Genomic DNA, 24,688 nt, shown 5'->3' with positions numbered 1-24,688 from the left:
GAATATAATCAGAACTGGCTTTTGGGTTGGCTTTCACATATGATCTGTCCTATTACTTTGCTTCTTAATGTATCTTCAAATAAACTAGCTCCTAATTTACAAGGAGCCAATATTTATCTTATTGGAATCAGTTGTATGTCTATAACACAAAGATTGTTAGCTTTTCAAGATATAAAGTAATAACTGAGTCATCTAACAGTCATCTTATTTAGTTTTCAGTAATAATAATAATAAAACATTCTTTTTTATTTTTAGCATTTGGTTCTCAGTGAAAGATTCTCTCTCTTTATCTCACTCTTTCCTCCATCAGTCAACAATTCTATGCACATACAATATGTATCCTTATTCCCAAAACTATGCGTTCAAATCATGTTGGATTCAATTAGGTCTGACCCAGATTTGTTATATAGCCACCAAACCACAGATTTCTCATTTGAAAATAGGGAGATACTTTCCTCATCTTGCAAACTTTATGATTGGATCAGATATGATATATGTGAAGCATTTAATAATTCATATGTGATCTATAGTAGCTATTCTTGGGGATGTTATTTGGTACTTTTGCTATGAAGCTTTCCATAACGCATTACCATTTTCTGATTCATTTTGGTAGCCATCTTGGAAGAGTGTCTTGGATTTCAGACTATCCCTTTAGGACTAGAAGGGTGCAGATCCTCTCAGGATTCACATTAAAGCCTTCAGAATGGAGAACAGTGAATCCTGTTTTAAAGGAAGTTAGTTACATTGTTATACCTTTAATTGTACTATGGTCTCCATAGTACATGAGAGGGTAGTGCTTCTTGATATGGTTTTGTGTCTATGCCAAAATTACATCACATAAGGATTTTAAGGGTCGAGGATATCCAGGCCCTGACTATATTGAATGAAACTTCAATACTATTGAGGAACTTTTGGGTTTCTAACAGGCATGTTCAGTTCTCTCCCTTTGCTTAGCCAGCAGGAAGAAGGGGGATGGAGGCACAAATGCATGTTGCTTCCCACTCCCAAAGAGAAAGACTGGAGAGGGAGTAGGTTGGATGTAACAATTCTTTGCTGCAACAAGAAATTTAAATGACAGCTGACACTTTTTCTTTTATGAACCAGGCATCTAGGGGGAACAAAGTTGCTTGCTTTGGTTTCTTTTTAATAAGAATTTGCTGAGGTACAGGGTGGTAGACATAAATGAAAGGCTAGGCATATGCAGTTTTATTTCTAGTACAGTACCAAAAGTATGTAATAATCCTCTAGTGTTTAAGAATTTGGGCGATGAAGTATTCAAGAAGCTTTACAAAGGAAACAAATGTTTCTGATTAGGGAGATCCCACTTACAGAGAAATTTAGAGTATAGGTCACTTTTAAGGAGGGCTTCAATTAGGGATGTGTGGAGCCCATTGGGTAGTCAACTTTGAACCCAAAGTCTTAGGGAAACAGAGGGAGCAGAGAACTTAATAAAGTAAATAAGAAAGCAAAAACCATTTGTTTCCTACTTATAACTAAGATCTTATCTGCCTGATGTTCTTGACTTACATTTCTTTTCTTCTTTCAAATCTTTCATCCTATCTTTTCTGGAAGAAGAAAACATAGGAATGCATAGGAGTTAGGTATGGCTTCAGGTGATTTCTTGCTGAATTCCTTCTTTAGAATTGATCTGTAATAATGCCTTCTAAACAGGCATGAGGTAGTGGTAGCTAGTTATTTGCTGAGTAAACATCTATGCAAGTATTTATATAATACTTCATTACTACGTGCATAAAGGAAATAATTCTGTTTCTCAAATATATTTTTCAGATGAACGACTTACTAGATTAGAGAACAGAACAATAAGTGAAAGTTCCTAATTAGGCAGATAACTGAAGCAAGTAGCAGAGTCAAACCAACTTGAGTTCAAATACTGACTTAACTTACTTCTATTGACAAATGATTTAATCTCTCTGAGCTTCTTTGCCTCATCTGCTTCATGTTGATAATGTTACCTGGTTCAAGTCACTGTAAGAGTAGAGGTGGGGAAATCACTAAGACCTTTTTCCAGCATATAATAGGTATCAGGTAAAACATCATTGAAAAAAATGACTTTTTATGTTTTTTATGGTTCTTTATTTTCCCTTTGATGCTACTGAGGTTTGAACTCAGAGTCAGCTTGCTATATAATGCTCTGTAGACCTGCTGTAGGGAGCACTGAACTGTGAGCTGTGAGACCTGGAAAGGGATAAGACATTAAAAGGCCATCTCAAATAACTGAAGAGCTAGACCCTGAAAAGTTCAAACTATCAAGGCAAAACAGAGATCCAAGTTCCTTACCCTAGGTGTGAGCTTCTTTGGCTCCAAAAATCTGAGACCCTGTAGGTAAGATGAAAGTCTGTGTAAATGTTGGAGTGTTTACTGCTTTCCTCCACTTGGTAAGATTAGGAAGTCAATTATCCCTTGTACGCAGACTCTGTCTCATGTTGATGACTATAACTTCAAAGATAGATGGATAGCCTAGTTTCTGCACATACCTGTATTTACCTGACCTGTACTGAACTAAATCAAAGGACTTGTTAACTGGATCTCAGGATTCAAAAGCCAACCATGAGCTTTGGGCCCCCTGGTGCCCTCTCTCCTATTTCATATCCCATGGTCACCACTCACTCAGTTAGGATGATAAGAATTGGTTGAGAACGGATTTTGTGTATATTCCAGGTCTGGCCCTCAACCATTATCTTCATTATTTCAATCTCCCAAGTAGCAAGAATTGTAAGTGTGAAAAAAAAAAAGGGCTGGGAGTTTGGCCTAGTGGTAGAGTGCTTGCCTAGCATGCACAAAGACCAGGGTTCAATTCCTCGGTACCACATACCTAGCAAAAAGCCAGAAGTGGTGCTGGGGGTCAAGTGGTAGAGCCCTAGCCTTGAGAAAATCCAGGGACAGTGCTCAGGCCCTGAGCCCAAGCCCAGGACTGGCAAAAAATAAAAAAAAAAAGAATTGTAAGTGTGAGCTATCAAGCCCAGAAAAGGTACAGTTCTAAAAGCAGTGTGTTTACAGTGGTTTTTGAGTCAGTCCAGATTTAATAAGGCATTTCTCTGGCATGGAAAAGTTTTTGATCTCTCAAAGGATAGAATATTTTATCAAAAGACTAATTATTTTAGATTAGCAAAAAGCAGATATAAATACTGTCAATGTAAAAATGCATTGGGTATTACATAAAAATCTTTGCCTATCTAGCATCTTTCCAAGTTATAAACATCAACGGTAAAATGAACCCAACAGACATTGAATCAACTCAGCACTCTAGTAATGACACTGGCTTGCACAAGGTAATCTATTATACTAACTATTCTCTTACTGTGTGAAAAGCACATTTTTCCCGTGAGCCTGAGGATATAAATAGTCTGATGCATTTGTGAGGTGTCAAGCAACTTCACAATTTCATAGCTAGGCACTGATCATGTCACACCTACTAATCCTACTCAAGAGGCTGAATACTGAGGATTCAAATCCGGACCAGGCAGGAAAGTCTTTGAGACTCTTTATCTCCATTGAGCAACCAGAAAAACAGAAGTGGTACTGTGGCGCAATGTGGTAGAGAACTACCCTTGGGCAATAGAACTTGAGGACAGTACTCAGGCTCTGAGTTCAAAACCCATTACTAACAAAAGAAAAGCAAAAAGAAGAAAGAAAAGATCTCATAAAGAAATAAAGGAGACAGGTGGGTCAGTGTGCCTGCTATGCTGTTCTGGTGCCTACTGAGTTCTTGCTGGGGGAGAGGGGTGACATGAATTAAGGCTCAGCTTATTTTTAACAGTAATTCTTCAAAGCCTAATAAAGTAGAAGAGGAAATTAAAGAAAACTTCTCTGACTTTTTTTGACCAGTTATTAAATAAGATAAGGTAAAATGTCAGTCAGTTATTGGGTTTGTTTTTACTTGTTCAATCAATCTGTGTTAAACCTGTGGGCAAAAACCTGGTTGAACAGCCTCCGTGACAGTTATTCAAATCAATGGAAAATTTCCTGAGCTCATGCTGGGTAGGAGACAGAAGGCCTCTTTTAAAAAACAGTGCAGAACTCAGCAGTTTAGGGTTCATTGAATTGGTTTAGTGGTTTCAACTTGTATAACTTCCATATGGAATCTTAAGGGCCATGTGAAAATGAAACCTTATATTGTACCCACCTGAGAGGGGCTGTGAGTTCAGAACTAAGCTGCCAAGAATTCCCAAGATACTTTTTTTTCCTGAAAAATTGGATTTCATTCTAAACAGAAACCATCATCTTGGAAGTCAAACTTGCAAAAACTAATTTCTAATATATTTGAGGAGGCCAGAATCGAAGCACACAAGCAACAGAATTGGAGGCTGTGGTAAAGCCTGGACGACATAAGAATTTTGTTTTTCTTTTCAAATAGTCTAGAAGTAACAGAGAAGACTATCTTGAGCATCATAAGCTTCAGACTGAACCACGATAAATGAGGGCTGAAGATACAATTTGAAACTAAAATCAAGTTATCAAGGATAATTTTAGAAAAATAAATTTAATTTTAAATGAACCTGAAAATTTAAAACACACCTTTCATCCACCTATCTCTTACTTGGCTATGAATCATTAAAAGTGAAAATTTTTAATTTTTTTTATTGTCAGGATAATATTTAGAGGGGTTACAGTTACATTTGCCAGGTAGTAGGTGCATTACTTCTCACACATTAATTCCCCTTCTCATGATTGTGTCCCAATTTCCCTCCCCCCTCCCAATTATCTTATTTTCCCACTTCCCTTTCCTATATCAAATAATCAAATAAATCAGGTAACAAAATCAGATACAGTAAAATAATATGAGATTACCATATGAGATTAACCAAAGGGCAAAAAGAGAGAAGAGAAATAACATAGTACATTAAGAACAACAATCACACAAGATAAAGCTCTTGTTTCCATGTCCTAGAGAACCTCTCATTTAATCCCAATCTGTATTATACTAAGTTTGCTTTTTAAATTTTATCGTAGGGGTATTATTTAGAGGGGTTATGGTTGCATTCATCAGATAGTAGATACATTACTTCTTAAACATTGATATCCCTTCCCATGTTTTTCTCCCACTTCCCCTCTCCCCATGCCCTCCCAGTCATCTTGATTTTCTCCTTCCCTTTCCTATTTCAAATAAACAAATTAATGTATATACAATATACCAGGCACCAAAGTCAGATGCAGTAATAACATGAGATAAAACATAAGGGGTAAAAAAGAGAAAAGAAACAACTTCACAGAGTACATTAAGAACAACAATCTCAAAGATATACTTCTTGTTTCCATATCCTAGAGTTCATTTATCTTAGCCTCATCCTAAATGATCATATGTCCATAGCTTTTGAGCTATGGTGATCCTCTGTTAGAAGAGTCCTAATTATTACAAATGAGGGAAACCATTGAGTCTATGTTCTTTGGGTCTGGCTTACTTCACTTAAATATGATTTTTTCCAAGTCTTTTCATTTCCTCACAAATGGGGCGATGTCATTCTTTTTGATGGCAGTATAGCTAAATTTTTAATACATATTTTCTCATTTAACTTTCTTTTTTCTTAATGACTTAATTTTTAATTTTTTTAAATTTTCAGGTTAATGTATAGAGGGGTTACAGTTACATTCACCATACATTACACACAGTCACATTACTTCTCACACATTGATACCCCTTCTCATGGCTTTGCCCCATTTCCCTCCCATTTTTCTAGAGATTAATTGTAGATAAGAATCTCGGGTCCTTTTGTGCATGGACTGGCTTTGAACCTCGATTCTCAGATCTCAGCCTTCTGAGTATCTAGGATCACAAGCGGGAGCCACTGTGCCGGGCTTCTCATTTAACTTTCTGACCATCTTTATGGTGTTAAGAAATATTCTTTTCTTACCAGGAGTTGAACTCAAGGTCTTGTAGCTTGCTAGATAAAGTTTTGTAAAGCATGTACATCTCCTGCTGCCTTATCCATTGGTCATTTTTTAAGTAAGGGATTGTTTTGAAAATGGTAATTTTTATCAGAAAACATGTTATTTGGGACTGTACTACTTTTCCTTGCTACTTGTACTTCCCTGTGTTGCTGGGGACAAGCACACTCAGCAAATGATTGAGATGGAGTTTGGTGAACATTTGTTCCCAAACTATCCTTGAACTGAAATTTCTGGATCTCTGCTTCCCAACCACTGTGACTGACTTGGTAGGAAGTATTTGGGCCTTGCTTTACTTTCTGATGAAACTGACAAGAGAGGTATAATATCTTGCTAAACATCACATAATTAAAATCTAAAATCAAATCTTAGCCATGCTTCAACATACTAAATTATATTTTGAGATATTTATCATTTATATCCTATTTGTATGGATATACAAATTACAAGATTAGGTTGAGCCATCCTTAAAATATTGACAGTTTTTCCAAAACAAATTATTATAAAACTTGTTGCATGCCAAAACATTTGCTATTCCTTTGACCAAACTTCCGCACAATTAAATGTCTGTTGTGAAATAATAAAACTTATCTTTTAGGAAAACATAATGGATTTTTTTGAAGATTGTCCAATGCTTCTCTTTTTTGTGTGACTTGAATCGCTTGCTGTTTAAACAACTATGGCAGATTTATCATAAACTCGGGTTTTTTTTTTAGTAAACATTTGAAAAATTGCCTATGATTTTAATTAGATAAACATTTCTGGACTCACAGTGAGCAGAAGAGTTTTAAGAATCACTATAATAAAGACTTAATTGTCTAACACAGTGGCATTAATTTATCTTTTTTAATATTTTTATTGTAATTAATAAAAGGGTTACATGATATTTGCCAGGTAGAAGGTGCATTAATTCACATACATTGATACCCTTTCACATGTCTTGGTTCCTATTACCCTCCCCTCCACCCCCCCACCCCGTCTTGGTTTTCCCCCCTTCCCTATCTAATTTCAAATAACGAAATACAAATAAATCCAATATATCAGATAACAAAGTGAGATACTGTAACAATATGAGATAACCAAGGGACAGCAAAAGAGATGAGAGATAACATAGTACATTAAGGACAATAATCATTCATTATATGGCTTTTGTTTCTATATCCTGGAGGTCTTTTCAATTAGCTTCATACTATATGGCCTGATGTATCAAGGTTTTGCACTATTGCAGATCTCTGCTAGTAGAGCCCAAAGTTTCTACTGATTATGACAAATGAGGGAAACCATTGAGCCTATGTTCCTTTGAGTCTGGCTTACTTCACTTAATATGATTTTTTCTAAGTCTTTCCATTTCCTAACAAATAGGGCGATGTCATTCTTTCTGACAGCAGCATAGAATTCCATTGTGTACAAATACTACAACTTGTTGATCCACTCATCAACTGAGGGACATCTAGGTTGGTTCCATATTTTTGCTATGGTGAATAATGCTGCAACGAACATTGTTGTGGTAGTGGATTTAGTATGCCCTAGTTTCTGGATGGTTGGGTAAATGCCAAGTTGCTGGGTCACAGGGGAGCTCTATGTTTAGCCTTTTGAGGCACTGCCATATTGCTTTCCATAGTGGTTGAACGAGTTTGCACTCCCACCAACAGTGTAGTAGTGATCCCTCCTGGCCATATCCCCTCCAGCATCTGTTGTTATTCGTTTTCCTGATCCTGGCCATTCTACCACATGAGCCCCAGCTCCACTTTCAACTTTCTGATAATGAACTGGAGAAAAACTCTCTTTTGTTGCAGGGATACACGCAAGATCATATCAAAGAAGAGATATTCTTGAAAAAGTGTGTGTTGAAGAGTTGGATAAGTCTGTCTAAGAACATAGAATGATGAGCTGGCAGTCACTGGGTCAAATGCCCTGGAGGAAAACAGTGTTCCTAGAAGTGTACAGTTAAATAATGTCTGGCCTAGATGGAGAGAGAGAGAGAGAGAGAGAGAGAGAGAGAGAGAGAGAGAGAGAGAGACAGACAGACAGACAGACAGACAGACAGACAGACAGAGACAGAGAGACACACACACACTCAGAGCCAATTGTAGGATGAAAATGAAATAATGAATCAAGCTCTGCCAAGAAACTAATCTTGATTCTTTCTGTGGCTGCATGCTTCTGCAGTGTGTGATGCTAATTGTTATTCGCTGGCAGTGAGACAGAAGAGACATTTGAAAGGAACCTTACCAGAGCGGGAAACCAGTTAGGGAATGACTGACATGTAGCTGGATATGCTGAAGATTTTGATTAAAAACAGAATAGGAGAATGTTCAGAGGATTATTTAGTAAATCGTCCATGGCATGAGAGTTCTAAATGTTTACACAGAGCAAGAACAGATCGATCTTTTGTGAAGTCCAAAATATAATAAAAATTAAGAATAAGACTGAACAAAAAGACACTAGGTTATGCACTTTAAAATTGTCAACATCCATGAGAAGGGTTATCAATATTTGAGAAGTAGTGTTCCTGCTACCAGATGAATGTAACTGTCACCCCTCTATACATTACTGTGACAATAAAATAAAATAAAATATTTTAAAAATTGTCAAACCCCAAACTTCACAACCATCCAGGAAAAGCAATACATCCCATTAAGCATAAACTAAATGCTTCACCATCTTTGTTTTTCAAACTGTTCACACTAATATGGTACAACATGGAGAATGTGACAGATAATCAGATGATCTCAGAGTTCAAAGAGAACAAGAAGAAGGAAACAAAGCAGAACTTTTGTTCTGGGTGACAAATCGAGCAATTGTGTCTAGTGGATATAAGTGCAGATAACTTTTTTGTCATTTTTATAAAATATTGTCAGGAAGATACTGGATTAATAAGAAATTATATGGTTTGGACCGTAGAATCAAGTAATTAATTAATAATGAAGGAAGACATTCAATGAGGAAATGTAACATTGTTTTCCACAGGAGCACTTTTTCTGTTATTTCTGTCTCTTGCAGAATTAACTGCCCCAAATTCGAGTCTCTTGTAAGAACCAAAACTGTCAGAGCCATAAGAATAAGTGCACACTCATTCAACCACTATGGAAAGCAGTATGGCAGTTCCTCAAAAGACTAAACATAGAGCTCCCCTATGACCCAGCAATTCCACTACGAGGCATTTACCCAATTGTCCAGAAACAAGGACATACTAAATCCACTAGCACAACAATGTTCATTGCAGCACTATTTACCATAGCAAAGATATGGAACCAACCCAGATGTCCCTCAGTTGATGAGTGGATCAACAAGATGTGGTATTTGTACACAATGGAATGCTATGCTGCTGTCAGAAAGAATGGCATTGCCCCATTTGTTAGGAAATGGAAAGACTTAGAAAAATGATATTAAATGAAGTAAGCCAGACTCAAAGGAACATAGGCTCAATGGTTTCCCTCATTTGTCATAATCAGTAGAAACCTTGGGCTCTCATAGCAGAGATTTGCAATAGTTGGACTTCAGGCTTTGCTACTTGATGGTTGTACTTACCCTTTGAAGCCTCAGTTACCTATTATTTGGACAGTGATAAGGCTTATCCTACAAAAGTGATAAGTGCATTCTAGGTATCTATGTGCAGAAATATTTTAGAAATCTTTAAAATTTTAAGTATGTAATGTGTAAGTGATGTCTGGGGTTGTTACTCAAAGAAAGGAGGCAGTTTTACTTAGAAATTCCTGAACAACTGAGCCAGTCTTATTTCCAAATTTTATTCTTAGTTACTCTGCCATGTATACTGAGCTCAAATCCAGTGTTCTGCAAACTGTTTTGACATGGGTATTCTGAGATATTCTTGAGCTATTCAATAGACATCAAGTTGAATTAAATGCTTGAGAGGTGGCTGAAATGCCTAGATAATTTTGCATCATTTACATGACTGTTTCTCTAGGAAGGACTTTGAAGATGACTAATCAATAAAGCAATAATCACCTTCCTAAATGGGAACACCAAAGATATATTGTTGTTTAGCTGGACATTCACTAAAAATGGCTATAATCATCGATGCAAAGGTTTTGGCCTCCCTATTTCTTTTTTAGTGGTGCAATATCAAACCCTTCATGAACTGCAGTCCACCTTAACATTAGCTGATCTGTCCAGCTAAAGAAAGGATGGCTTGTTTACTTAGCATTTGTGATCTTGTTAGTACTTGGTGATGACCACCTGTGGGTGTGAGCAGGGCTAATGTCTCCTCAGTGACAGATGAGTCATTTCCACAGGGTGTGCTCTTCAGATGGTGACTAGAATTGTTCTTGGCAGACCATTGCCACTTGAAGACTGGCTTCCAGTATCCTCATTTTATTTGTTGCATCTGGGCAACTTGTCACTTAGGCAGAGAGCTCACTGTCCTCTTCTTGTTGTGCCTCTTGCACAGTCCTCTGAGCAGAAGGCTTGGGTCCCTTCTGTCATCACTTCTATTGACTTTCCATCACTAAGCTTCCATTAATCAACCTTCACTTTTATTTATGCGTAAACATTTCCTTTGGAGCCACCCCCAGACTCTAAGTCTTGTAGATGAGCCGTTTCCTGACAGCTAAGGAGCAATCAATTCTGCCACCCTCCTACAGAATAGTGAATAATCTTTTCTACAGTCAACAGTGCAGGCTCCCACAATCATATCCTTTTATGACTTGGGGGTGGTGGTAAAAAATATTGACCAGGTCTGATTTGATTTGGAAGAGGAGAACAACATTTATTTGACATTCACTGTTCATTGTAATAATTATCTTGGAGATGTAACTTCCATGTGAATCATAATTTAGGAAGTAGTTAGGGAGAAATAAACCATAAGATTTATGCAGCTTTAGTAACAAAGGAAGAATGAGATTATCTGGCCTAGCACATTTGTTTTATATTTATGTAAGCTGGGCAGGCAGCATGGATCAAACAGTCAAGTGCAGCAATGACACGGGAATAGAATTTTTATTCATGGTCTACCACATATTTCTGGTTGAGATCATTCTTGAGATCACTTTGTTTTCACCTATGATATCAGAGCGCGTGCGCACACACACACACACACACACACACACACACACACACAAACATGTTTCACATATCAGTATATCACTGATAGATTAAGTGAAAAAGAAAGTATGGAGCTTTCCATTATTAACTTACACTGCTGGGATGGGAGGAGAAAACTCCCAATGCATTAGCTCTAGGTCTTTATATATATGTTGATTATACACTATATTAATCAATTGTCCATATGAACTGCAAAGCATGTTACTAGATTTTTCCTTATCAGATATTTGCATTAAAATTTTAAACATTCATTATTTCTGGATAGTACAAACAGCATAAACCTATGATAATGAGAATAGATACTACACTAAACTCTACTGTGAATCTAAATCCTGATCATGACAAAGTCATTTCACTTTTTGCCTCTAATCTCTTATATATATAATTGGGGTGATGATCAAAATGACTTAGTTTGAAATTCATTTCAGTTAGTATGAAGCTAAAACTACAGCCCTAATTGACAAATGTCAACTCATTGACACTCATGCATTTTATTTATTTCCAGTGCCTGGTTTTTAGAGGACAGACAAGTGTAAGGTTTAGCATCTGTGTTAATAGTGTCAGCCAGCATACTTTAAAACAGGAATATTATTTTAGCAGCAAAAGCATCTTTTCAGTGCACTCCATAAAATAATGCGTCCTGCAGACTTATGAGGCTGATAACCACCTCAAAAAAAATTAAACAACATAGGTTTCTGTGTATTGTTGCTTAACAAAGAAATGTTGATATTTGTATAGCTGTGTTCAATTGATTATATATTTAATTTCATATTTGAAAATCTATCATTATAAATGACTCAGCTGCCAAATGCTTTGCTGTGTCAGTGATCAGTGGCTGAAATGAGGCATTATGGTCACTTTGACATTAATGACATCACTTAGCGGAAATAGAATCGAAGATTTTGGAAACAAAACCTTTTGTGGCTTCTGTGTATGATTCTGTGAGAACCTAGGGAATTCTGTGAAAGAGCAAGGGGTTGTAAAGATTTCCTTATGTACATGCAGCAATATTATATTCACACACAGCTCAATAATATATTTACATATTTCTACTAATATATGAGATTCATCATGTCCTGTGGATACTGGGAAGAGTCTTGATCATTACAGTGTGAAACTATACTCCAGTTTAAAAGCAATAGCTTTAGATTGTACTGCATGTGGACATGCAGGGCCAATATACATACATCTGCACTGACATAGATCTTTGTTAAAAAACAAAAATCAAAACACCCCTTCAGCTTTTCTTATTGTCACCTGATTAACTAGAAATCATGAGAGAGGTTATCCTGTATGGGTATGCTAGTCTGTGATGTTGGAGTTTCATAAGGGGAGCAGTTTCATGAGGGGGAGCATCACTGTTGCTATGGAAACCAATGCTGCTCCCGTCATGGACCCACAAAGGACAAACTAAAAACTAAGGAGTGGAAGAGCAATAAGAGGAATGGAGCTGTCCAGGAGAACAGAACCTAAACCTCCTGTACACGAACCCTGCATTAGGGAAAGGAAGAAGTGGATCTGGGGATGCTGATAGTGAACATTTGCCAAGAGAAATGTGGACACTAGAAGCCTAACATGGGTGATAGAAACAAATGGCGACCTTCTTACTTTCAAAAGTTAAGTATTTTTCCAAGTTAAGTATTTTTTATTTTTGAAATTGCAACTACTTTTTTGAAGGCCTTCAAAGTTGAAGAGAAACAAAGTAAGAAAAATATTGGCAAATATTAGATTATGAACGATTTGTAAGTCTTAATAATTGAGACAAATAACTTTAAAACAAGGAAAATAATACCATGGTTACAATTTCTGCTTTAGTTTTTGAAAACCAAATTTAAACTCCATCTGATAGAGTGAATATGTGTATTTTGGTGAAAATATTAAAAATTAAATCCTGGAATATAAATAATAGTCATTTATCCTGGCATTTGGAAATGAAGAAGAAAAGGTCTCTTCTCTGGTTTCTGCCTCTAGAAAGGAGAATGTGATTTATATTTGAAGACTTTGGATTGAAGTAGAAAATATTGATTAGACACACATAAAATTTTAATTGAATTATAATTTGCAAAATGAGAAAATAGTTTAAAAATTTATTTTGAAGGAAAGGGCTGATATTTTCAAAAGAGAATCTCTTCCTGAGTTATGTAACTCTAACCCTTGTGTACATCATCTTTAAAATAAGCATATTTTTGAAAAAAGAACAGAAGTTATTTTTACCTTCATAATAGATTTAATATCATTTAGTCATTTGGATACCCTGATAAAGTAAAATTTAATGTTGATCTCTTCATATCGTGAATGGAGAATTCAAAGTGATATTCCCATAAAATTTGCTATAAGTTCTAGAATTATTTTCCTGTATATAAAATATTATTGAAGAACTCCACTAGACATGATGATAGGCTGTTTATCGATGTCAATGAGTCACTTTCCTCAGCTTCAAGTTACTAGCAAGAGTCATACCATTCCTCCGAGGTCATACCACCCCCACTGTAGCCTGCTTCCATGGATGGTGGAACGGGGCCTCCAAACCATCCTGGAGCAATGTGGGATGATTAACATCTCCTGAAATTGGTCAAAGTTGTGATAAGGCTTTTATTGTAATTCAGTGTCTCTAAAGTCAATTGGAATTTCTTTTCTTCATTCCCGCCTGTGTTGAACCCAACACAACTGTGTTCCCGCTAACATACACACATGTATGGGCAGACTCTGGGGTTTGAACTCACGACTGTGTACTTGCTTAGCTGATAATCTACCTCTCGAGCCACACTCAAGCTTGCCTTTTGCTAGTTATTTTGGAGACAAAGTCTAAAGACTTCTTTTCACTGAATAGCTTTGAATTGTGATCATGTGTCTCTTAGTCTTCAAAATAGCTAAGTCCAGATGTGAGCTACCAGAGCCAGTACTAATAACACTTCTTAAAAAAAGCCTGCATGTCAAATCCCACTCAGAGTCTTGATTTGTTAAGAGCATAATGAACAGCATATACTTATTTTTATTACAAATAAATTTCCATATGGACAGCTTATTTTTCCATTTGAATTATCAGTGAATTAAATATCAATTTTAATATTGTATGCTGTCATAATTCCCTTAAAATTTCACAAAGGAGCCTGGGAGTTTGGCCTCATGCTGGAGTGCTTGCATAGCATGCACCAAGACCCAGGTTCCATTCCTTGGTACCACATACATAGAAAAAGCTGCAAGTGGTACCATGGCTCAAGTGGTAGAGCTCTAGCCTGGAGAAAGCCCAAGGACAGTGCTCAGGCCCAAGTCCAAGCCAGTACTGGCAAAAAAAATCACAAAGGAAAGAAGAAAAGTTTACAAAATTTTAGTTTTATAGGCAGAAAGTTGGTTATTAAGGAGTTTTTAGTTAATTACAAGGGTTAAATAAACCCTATAGAATCAATGAAACTGACTACCTTTTTACTCCTACTGATTTATTGTGTCTGTTCTGAGCTTGAATTCAGGGCCTGATCTGAGCTTTGTATCTCAAGGCTAAAACTCTACTACTTAAACCAGTACCATTTCCGGCTTTGGGGGGTTTAATTGGAGATAAGAGTCTCAAGGACTTTCCTGCCCAGTCTGACTTTGACCTTGATCTTCAGATCTCAGTTTCCTGAATAGCTTGCAGCACACCTGGCAAAACTTACTTCGTGTAATGAGAAAGTTGGAGACACAGATAAAATGACTCACTCAAGTTTATATTAGAGGTTAAAACACAAAGCAGACCTGCTTCTTTGTCTTTGCCTCTCTGTGTTCAGAAATCCTTTTTTTTCATGTCATCTTTCTATTCTTCCTCCTCTAATCTTTTAACCCAATTCCCTCCATCTATCCCAAAGCCACAGCTGTTTCCTAGAACTGTGAAGCCCTCCCAGAGAGCTGACTAGGGGTGTGATATCTAGTGGGAGGTACACAAAAGATACACATAGCTATAGCAATTCTCTCCATATCTAACTGTACTACAGAGTTACTAAATTAGAGGGGTTTTCTGATCTCTAGGATACTAAACACTTCTCCAAGATGACATGAGAGTATTATCTGGGCTTCCTGTGAGTATCTGGAGGCAGGAAAGCTTCTTCATTGTGCTTTCAGAATCACAAATGTGTTCTTTATCCCTCATGGGCACCAAAAGTGACTTCAGTATTTCTTAAGCACTATATTCAATAGTTTATGGAAAATATGTGTATATTAATATATATAAACATGTTATTTCTCAGTCCATTTTAGCCTTTTCAGTGTGGGAAGCCAATGTGTTCACTGCTAAATGCCTGGGTTTATTCTGCATTCCTCTCCTCTCTCCTATCTAAGCAGAATTCGAAGTACTGGACATTTGTTTATCTTTCCTCTCATGCTCCTTATCATGTATATTAAATGCTTGTTGGAAGTTCATACCAGACATGTTTTTATGTTCACTTACTAGAAAAGGGCATTATGCAGTAATCTCACTTTATTTAACCCTGAAAAGTATATATCAACATTTTGATTTTTAGATAAAAAATATTAGGTAATCACTATAGAGTTATGGCACAGATTTATGCTTCATTCTATTTTCTCCCATAAGCCACCCTTGAACAACATCTTTCTCATATGCGTATTACTTCATCTTCACTTTCCCGTCTGGCCTAAACTAAATGATACAAATAAAGTGCATCTTAGCTGCCTCTACTGTCATGTCATGGCTTCCCGTTAATCTCCCCTATCTCGGTATGCTGTTTCCCTTATTCCTTCCTTTATAGTGCCCTAATTACTTTCATTCTATCTCACTATTTTATAGTACTAATCATAATTGCTTCAGATTCGAGAGACTGGGAACCCATCAGACTAGTGCTACACTATGGATGCCTGTGTAAAAGTAATATTAACTAAGCTTAGTCGGTTTAACTGAGCACCAAGTAATAGCAAAGTCTTTCTTTTATTTGAAAGGATATCGTGGTCTGGAAACAAAGAAAATTAAAATTTTGGGATTTTTTTCATTACATGACCTTAACCATGAATAACTGAGGTTATCCATTTGCAAACTTAACTGGTTTTTATCTGTTTTTATTTGTTTTGCTCATCCTGGGGCTTGAACTCAGGGCCTGGGTGCTATCTCTGAGCCTCTTTATGCTCAAGGCTAGTGCTCTTGAAGCCACTGCCCCATGTCCAGCTTTTTCTAAATATTTCTAAATAGTTTACTGGAGATAAGAATCTCATGGACTTTCCTGCCCAGGATGGGTTTGAACCACCATCCTTGGATCTTAGCCTCCTGAGTAGCCAGGTTCACAGATGTGAGGCACTGGCACCCAGCTTAACCAGTTTTTGAAGTGTTTGTATTGAGGAAAGTGTTTTATAGACAAGTGGAGGCTCATGACAATTAGTTTAACTGGAGGTTTGATCATGTTGTATAATACTCACTTTTGCTTAACTAGCTTATGGCGAATTCCTTTGAGATTCAATTATATTTTGGTTAGCAATACCTGATATATAGAGTTGCTGTGAAGATAAGAACTTTGTAAAGGATATATAAAATAGTCAATTAGATTTCTGACCCCTGGTAGCTGCCATTCACGAATCTTACCTAAAGCAGTATTATAGTCTTAACCAAAGGAAGCATCATAAACAGCAGCTGATTGCTTGGCCCAATACTCGGTGAGAATAACATTCTGGGAATGGATGAATGTGGCTAGTACTCTAGGACAGGAGTGAGAAATTATTTTTAAACTCCTCCCACTCTTTCCCTGGGGATTTACATGAGTGCTTTCCCTGTATGCTTTAGTACTAAGTATGTAGGAAATCAAATATGTTAACTATTTAAATCACACATTCTTGTATCAGGTGAAGTGTTCATTTTGTAGTTACATGTTGGTGGTGCACAGTAGATTGAGATAGGCAGGGAGTGTGTGGCTGTGTTCTTTGGCCCTCTACATGTAGCTATCAGAAATGGCCTGGTGCTTATATATGTTGGCAATAGGAAGGTTTGCACTTAGGGCCTCATGGTTACCAGAGCTGGAGTTCTACCACTTCAGCAAAGCCCTCTTGCCCTCAGCCCTTTTAGTTTCATTTAGTGGTCTGCTAGGGTCTTACACTTTTTTGCATGTTTATAGGCAAATGTGTGTGTGTACATACACATGTCAGACAGATGTGTCATGGAAGACAGTCAGTCATGAGTTAGGAAATTTAGACAGCATCTAAAAGCTCAAAAAATGAGGAAGTGGATTCTGCAGAGACCCTAGGAAGAAATAGAGACCTACCAATATTTTGATTTCTTAGTCCAATGAAACTTACACAAGAATTATGAAATCTAGATATGCAGGAAAAACATGGGAAGGGCATCACTATTCAAGAAGTAATGTACCCCACTACCTGACGAATGTAACTGGAACCTTTCTATATTTCACCCTGACAATAAAATATAATAAAATGTATGTTATTTCAATCATTAAATCTGAGTTCCTTCTTTATAACAGCAATTGTAGCAGTACAGCCATGTGCATATTTCATGATGCACTAAGGTGAATGAATACATTTTGTCCTTTTGAGTTTATATCGGTTCCCTTTTTCCACAAATAGTTAGCAATGCATCATTAACTTATCATCCCCTAGCCATAGAACATGTATGTTTTCTTCACTGTGAACTTGCATAGATCTCTATTCTTCATTCAGTGGCTAGGTACGAAGCCATTGGAATGTATCAGAAATTTTGAGAGCCAGAAAGGCTGAAGAAAACCGTGGACAGGTTTACCCCTTACTACCTTCTCACCTCGTGAGTCCTGACTGGTCCTTTTAGAGTTCCCAACTTGCGAGCAGGAACAACATTTCTCTCTGTTTCTACTCAACACTTTCTCATTACTATGATATAAAGACAGTTTTCAGAAGTGAAACGCCTTTTCTTGAAGCTAATATATGCATACCCATGTTTTAATATTTCCACATATGATGTAGCATGCAGAAAGAGCTCATTTTCTTGCGTTTTATCACATTGCTTCTAAGATTCATGTTACAGTAGAACCTTGGAGAATTAAAAAAAAAAAAAAAAAACAACCTTTGCTGGCCAGAATGGTAATGAACAAGGAAAAAGCTCAAATAGAATTCCAAGTCTAGACATACATTTGGAACCTGACCCTGATTTCAGAAACAGTTTTAAAGAAGTTGTTCTATAAAAATTGAATCATAAATGACAGAAGTGTCAAGATTAATTCTTTAACTACTATAGCATAGCATGCTTCATGAATGCCAGCCACCCTTATTTGATTCAGAAGGGACTGAGGCCAACAAATTGTATCGTCTTGTTTTTAGTCTGGCTTCATTTGTCACTGGGTTCAGGATTCAATTTTGTAGGATGGATGGGTGTATTATTTTCTCTGATACTTTGTCTACTGCTTCTAACCTTTTAATCATTATACACAAGGTAAGAAAAAATATAAAGAATATCTCTCCAACATTCAGAGTTTTCAAATTTCTATAAAAAAGTATGATACAGAATTTATTCTCACCTGTTTCTCTAGAAAGAAACATCCAGAAAGAGGTAATTCTGTGAGTGTACATTCCAAAATGAGTGCCAGCAGACACATATGTGAACATTGAATGCTTGGAATGGGCCTAATCTAAATTAGATATAATACATGTATAAAGAACACACTGATGGGCTGGGAGTTTGGCCTAGTGGTACAGTGCTTGCCTAGCATGCATGAAGACCCTGGTTCGATTCCTCGGTACCACATACATAGAATAAAGCTGGAAGTAGTGCTGTGGCTTAAGTGGTAGAGCTCTAGCCTTGAGAAAAAACACAAGAACAGTGCTCAGGCCCTGAGTTCAAGACCCAGCACTGGCAAAAAAAAAATGACACACTGATTTTCTAAGACTTTGTACAAAAGAAAAAAAAAAATAAAAAATATCTCCAGAGTGTAAAATCGACATAATAAATTTTATATTGAATATATGACACAATGGTAATTTTGAATATATTTGGCTAAGTATATTATTCAAATTATACCATATTAAAATTAATCATTACATTTCTTTTTCTTGTTTTCTTTTTTAGTATAGATATGCTCATTAGAATATTCATATATATGTTTTCTGTTGGTGATTCACTTATTATCATGTTAGTCCAGAGAACTGAACACAGGGCCTGGGACTTACATTGAAACATTTTTTACTCAAGGCTGGTGCCGGGGCCTACTGGCAGCAAATTGGGGTTCCTGAAATAGGGGGCAGGGACTGGAAAAAACAGAAGAGAGACAAACACATCAGGTCCGGGAGGTCTGCAGCCCAGGCAAAAACTGCAGCCCCGTTTATTATCAACTCAAAGCTTATATCCCTTCTTGAAACCAGGGTACTGCCAGGTGTTACATCCAGATGGTTAATCAGGGAACTGTTGGGGGTTACATTCATATGGTAAATCTCAGATCAATTGAACAGGAGAAGGCCAAAAAACAATAAGACAATCAAGCAATTATCTGATGCAAATCAAAGTACAGTTTGATTCCACTCTGGCTCCCAACAGGCTGGCACTGTACCACTTGAGCCACAGCTCTACTTCAGGTTATTTTGATAATTAATTAGAGATAAGAGTCTTACAGGCTTTAAAAAAAAAAAAAAAAGAGTCTCACAGGCTTTCCTTCCCAGGCTGGCATTGAACCACGATCCTCAGCTCCTGAGTAACTAGGATTATAAATGGTGCCTGGCTGACCCGTATATTTTTATTGAACAATGCTACTTTCCATAATCCAGTGGGTCATTCACTCACAGGAATATTTAGATAGTAGAAAGCTGAATGCAAGTTTGGGATTTTTTGCTTGGTGAGGGCAAAAAGCTTGAGTCTTCTCTTCTACCTGAGTCGCATGCAAAAGGAGACATTGTCAGGTAAAACAGGTATGAGAGAAAGATGATAATACCATAGCTGCCATCAAAAATGGAAAAAAATTGAAAAGCAGGAGTTGGCAGCATATTCTGTTTGCAATAATTAGTTTCCTGATCCTTTTTCAGGGACTCTGTAGAAGCTAAATCTTGAAAATGAGAAAGACTGTTTCTACACTCATCATCATGCAGTCTTTAGTAAGATAAGCGAACCCAGGAGAGTGAGAAAGTGAGAGATTTTGACCTTATTTAAACAAAGAAGGAGTGCTGGGTAGAAAGGATTCAATATTGTGATTTCACAATGTCTTTGCATTCAATAATGACTGGAATTGTTGGAATGTGGAATTTATCATATTATTGTTTGTGCTATCCTCTGTGTGTTTGTGTGTATGTGTGTGTGTGTGTGTGTGTATGTGTGTGTGTGTGTGTGTGTGACTTGTGGCCTGGATGCTATCTACGAGCTTTTTAATTTGCTCAAGGTGAGCACTCTACCACTTGAGCCACAGCTCCACTTTCACCTTTTCATGGCTAATTGGTGTCTCACAGAGTTTCCTATCTGGGATGACTTTGAACTTCAGTTCTCAGATCTCAGCCTCCTGAGTAGCTAGGATTGCAGACATGAGTCACTGGCAATTCGTGCTAGTCTTAGAGCACGAGGGAAGTGGTTACCTAAGTGTTATACTTTCTAAAGAAATAACAAAGCCACATGTCTCCATGTCTTCTTGACTTGCCTTCATACTATCCTCTCAGTAGAGTAAAAATACGTTAGTTTCTCTAAGAACAGATATAAACAGACTACTTCTAGTCTGAATATACCTAGAAGAAACAGAATCACACAGACTACAAGCCTTATCCAACTATATGACTTTTACTTTTGACTTTTGGTTTTTGTTGAGGAACTGTGATGATAATCATTGTATGGAAATGATGGAAGTTAATATTGCCTTCTGATCTGCTGAATTTTATTATTTGTTTTAGCTGATACCACCAAGGAAACCATGAGCTCTGTGTCAGCAAAAAAGGCAGAGATTTACAATATCCTTTTATGGCTTATGAGCATGTTTCAGAAGTTCTTAGTTATGTCCAGGGATAGAGGCATGTATCTGTGAAGTTCATACAGAAACAATTTAAAATGATCATACTTAGTTGCCTAAATAGGTCTTTGTTTGTTTTAGGAACTGAAGTAGTAGGTGGCTTATTCATTTAATTTTGCAAAATGTTGAACAGTTAGGCTATTTTAGCATTTTGAGATTGCTGATATTCTATATTCTGAGCCATCAGAAAGGACTAAGCCAGCAAACGTAAAGACTATACTACCTTCAAAATCAAAAGTAGGAGATACCCTGGATTTCTTCTAAGCCAAATGAAGTTTACTTCTTTACAGATAAACTCCTAGGTATAATTATGGAAACTTTGGAAGCTCTAAGCCTTAAATAATAATGGTGCTCTAAGCTTTAGTGGGGTATAATTCTCAGTGGAGAGATCATAGTACATGTACTGAGCAGATGGGGATCTGGATAGCTCTTTTTCAAGAATTTAAAGTACTTCTTGATGGTAGAGGAAATTTGACTTGTTCTGCATCATTTATTTCAAGTGAATTGGGATGAAGAGATGAAAAAGAAATTTATTGCATTTTACCAAACTGCTTCCTAACAGCAATAATAGCAAAACTGGTGGTACCTGAGAAAACGTGTGTGCGATGGAAGAAAGTGCTAAGCTAAGACCTTGCAATAGTGTATAATGTGTGCCAGAATGGAATTTCAATCTTATGTAGAAACTAGATAAAATGTTAAGCCAGTCAGTTTTCAAAAACTTCAATATTAAGAATCTATGGAAATCAGAGTTTTATACATCTTATCAGATCTACAAAAAAGGGAATGCTCAGTAATTGTACTGCATTACTAATTGCAAATCTGGACAAGACGAACAAGTGTTTTAAAGTGCTGGACATTTCTTCCTACACTTCATTGTGATTTCTTTACATGACTCTTCATTTCAGAGAAGGATGCATGTTTGTTAGCATGGATCTTTGAATTTTGAAAGAACCCTTTTGCTAAGAGATAAGCAGAGAGGTGTTTTTGCAGCCCTCTACCAGAGAATACAGCCCAAGAGTTGTTCTGTTCTGGACTATAAACATTGATCTATTGAGATGTCTTGGAATTTATTTACCCCCAACTGTTTCATATAGTAGACATCACTCATTGAGTTCCAGTAGTTTTGTATAAGGAATATTTGAAATACACAATATTTAAAACAATAAAGTATTGATTCCCCCCCCCAAGATGAGCAGGGGGAGGGAGGGAAATGGGGACCATGTCATGAGAAAGGGTATCAATGTTTGTGAAGTTATGCACCGTCTATCTGATGAATATAATGTAACCCTTCTATTAATCACAATAAAAAGGGGAAAAAAACCAATAAAGCATTGAAAACCATGTCTTGAATTTCTTATTCCATTGGAATGACAAAATGTTAGAGCATGAGAGAATATAGACATTATTTCTTTCAGTGGTTTAGAACTGAAACCAGTGGTTGGAATTATGGTATCCTTTGTAATTGCATAGAGACTGAAAAAAAGTTATCAGTGTCTGGGATCACTATTCAGGGATTCTAAAGTGAGTGGTCAAAAGTTATGGTGAGCACTGGTATTTTGTTTTTTACGACTTCCCAGATATTCCTACTATGAAGACAAGGCTTAGAATCGATGTTCTTTATTTTATAGTCTTTGTAGCTTATTCTCAAAATCTCTAACTTTATTGACACATGGAAGAGAAGCAGAAGATGGAGAGAGCTATCCAGACTGCATCCTGCTTGAAAGTTAGTTCCATGATTTTCTTCATACAACATTCCTCTCACAGACATTTCCTTCATTTATTCACCACTGGGGATCCAGTTGGTAATGTCAGTCATTGTCTCTCAAATGATTTTTTCCTTAATCATTTTAAGTAAGTAAAATGTATCCATCTTCAGTACTAGGAGGAAATAAAGTGCTGTGACAACATAAAACATAAAGATTTAATCTAACTAGTAAAATTAGAGACTTTTCTAACAAAGAAAATGTGGGTAAGATATAGCTGAGCCAAATGTTAGAGAGCAGACATTTCTGGCAAAGGACAGTAAAGATTTTCTTAAAAAAGTGCTGCCCAGAGAAAACAGATTTTCATAGATGGGTCCAAAATTAGCTGTATACTAAAAAATGGCTTATGTGACTAAGGGTTTCAGCTGAAATTTTACAAATATCATGAGAATAGCATATAAACTTGGAAATGATTTGTTGAGTAGAAACTTAGGTTCTGATTTTTATAAACTCCTAAGTGACAAAGGATATTTTGTAAACAGCTTGGGGATTTAGATGCTAAATAAGCTTTGAAGAAAGGTACATTTTTAAAATTTTATTTTATTTTATTATAAAGGTAATGTACAAAAGTGTTAGTTACATAAGTAAGGTAATAAATACATTTTTGTTGGACATTGTAACCTCTCCCTCATTTTTCTCCCACTTTCCCTCCCTCCTACTTGCCTCCCCCATGAAACTGAAAAGTTCATTTCCAACATAATATCTTGTGAGTTTCACTATTGCATGTTTATGCTTTGCCCTTTTTCTCACCATTGTATAATTTCCCTTCCCTTCATTAAATCAGATAAACAGCATTATTTGCCATAGTTAAGATATGGAACTAATCCAGATGCCCCTCAGCAGATGAATGGAGCAAGAAAGAGCAAGAAAATGTGGTGTAATGGACAGTGAAATTCTTTGCTTCCATCAGAAAGAATGACATTGACCCATTCATAATGAAAAGGAAAGATGTGGAAAAAATCATATTAGGTGAAGTAAGCCAGACCCAAGGAAACATAGGGTCCATGATTTCCCTCATTTGTAATAATTAGTATTTATCTAGGATAGTCTAACAGAGGCTCACAATAGCTCAATAACTATGTATATGTGACTATAGAAAATGAACTTAAAGATATGGAAACAAGAGGGTTTTTTTGCTCTTGCTTTTTAGTGGACTATGTTAAAGGCATATTTTATAATTGGCTTTTGTGTCTATTTATTTACCTGTGTTTGTCTGTCTGTTTTTGTTGGTCATAGGGCTTGAACTCTGGCCCTGGCCACTGTCCCTGAGCTCTTCAGCTCAAGGCTAGTGAGCCACAGTACCACTTCTGGTTTTCTGGAGGTTAATTGGTGATGAGAGTCTCTAGAATTTTTGTACCAGGGCTGGCTTTGAATTATGATCCTCAGTTCTCAGCCTCCTGAATAGCTAGGATTACAGGCATGAAGCATAAATTGGTTTGTCCTGAATAGCTAGGATTACAAGCATGAAACACAAGCTTGTTTGTTTATTTATTTATATAAGGACTAATTTTTAAGGAATACACATCCTGACATTCTATTGATTTTTAAAATGCAATGTTAAAAATAATTTAAAGAACATAGTTTGTTTAATCCAGACAGAATCATTTGCATATTTTATTATTCCTTTGTTAGTTTCTCAACTAGGAGAAATCCATTTCTCTTGATGTACTTAGAACTGTTATGAAAATATAGACCTACTTAGGTCTATGGTCTATATTCTAGCATGCTAATGTCCTCCAGAGCTTCAAGAAAGGCTGAGAGTTACAGGTCAGGCTTTTCTTTTAAAAGCATAACATAAATTACAGAGACCTAGGTATGGGTGTTCTTGTCCTTATAGAAAGAAATAGGGAACTCATGTAAGTGAAGAACATAGAAGTATCCTCTCTATCTTAGTTAAAAGTACTTGATTTTTTCTTTGCTTTCTTGTCTACTTCAAACATTTTATAAATAATAGATTGATAATCTCTTTATTCTAACTATTAGCTTGTTTAACCAGCATTCACTTCTACAAAGAGAGTCTGAGTC

The 24,688-nt window shown here is 36.5% G+C and overlaps 1 protein-coding gene across 2 annotated transcripts in view; it reads left to right on the top strand.

Annotated features, from left to right (window-relative positions):
• Nucleotides 1-24,688, top strand: part of Pde4b (phosphodiesterase 4B) — a 495,117-nt gene that overhangs the window by 189,873 nt on the left and 280,556 nt on the right. The window lies entirely within an intron of this gene.

The sequence above is a fragment of the Megascapheus bottae genome, chromosome 6 (assembly GCF_031878675.1).
Source record: "Megascapheus bottae isolate mThoBot1 chromosome 6, mThoBot2.hap1, whole genome shotgun sequence".
Taxonomy (NCBI): domain Eukaryota; kingdom Metazoa; phylum Chordata; class Mammalia; order Rodentia; family Geomyidae; genus Megascapheus; species Megascapheus bottae.
Note: the sequence above shows the minus strand (reverse complement) of the source record. Positions and strands in the feature narration are given on the sequence as shown.